The sequence below is a fragment of the Eimeria tenella genome, genomic scaffold (genome assembly GCF_000499545.2).
Source record: "Eimeria tenella Houghton genomic scaffold, Eth_scaff2680, whole genome shotgun sequence".
Taxonomy (NCBI): Eukaryota; Apicomplexa; class Conoidasida; order Eucoccidiorida; family Eimeriidae; genus Eimeria; species Eimeria tenella.
In genome coordinates, this window is record NW_013542555.1 from 1,196 (window position 1) to 1,472 (window position 277).

Here is a 277-nt window from a genome sequence, read left to right on the forward strand (position 1 = left end):
GTTTGGTCTTTTGTGCCTCAGGAGCTGCAAAAGAAAGAGCGGCTTTTCTCTTCAAGTGTATTAAAACCTGTTATGGAAAAAGCAGCAAAAGCCTTCGGCTTCTCCATTACCTACAGCCTGGCGGTGTGCTGCGGCTGCTGCTGCTGCTGCTGTGTTTGTGCTGCTGCTGTTGCTGCTGCCCTTGGCGGCGCTGTCTGCCCGTGCTGCTGCTGTTGCTGCTAGTGCTGTTTGCTCTTGATGCTACAGTTGCTTTTGTTGTGTCCACTGCTGCTGCTAG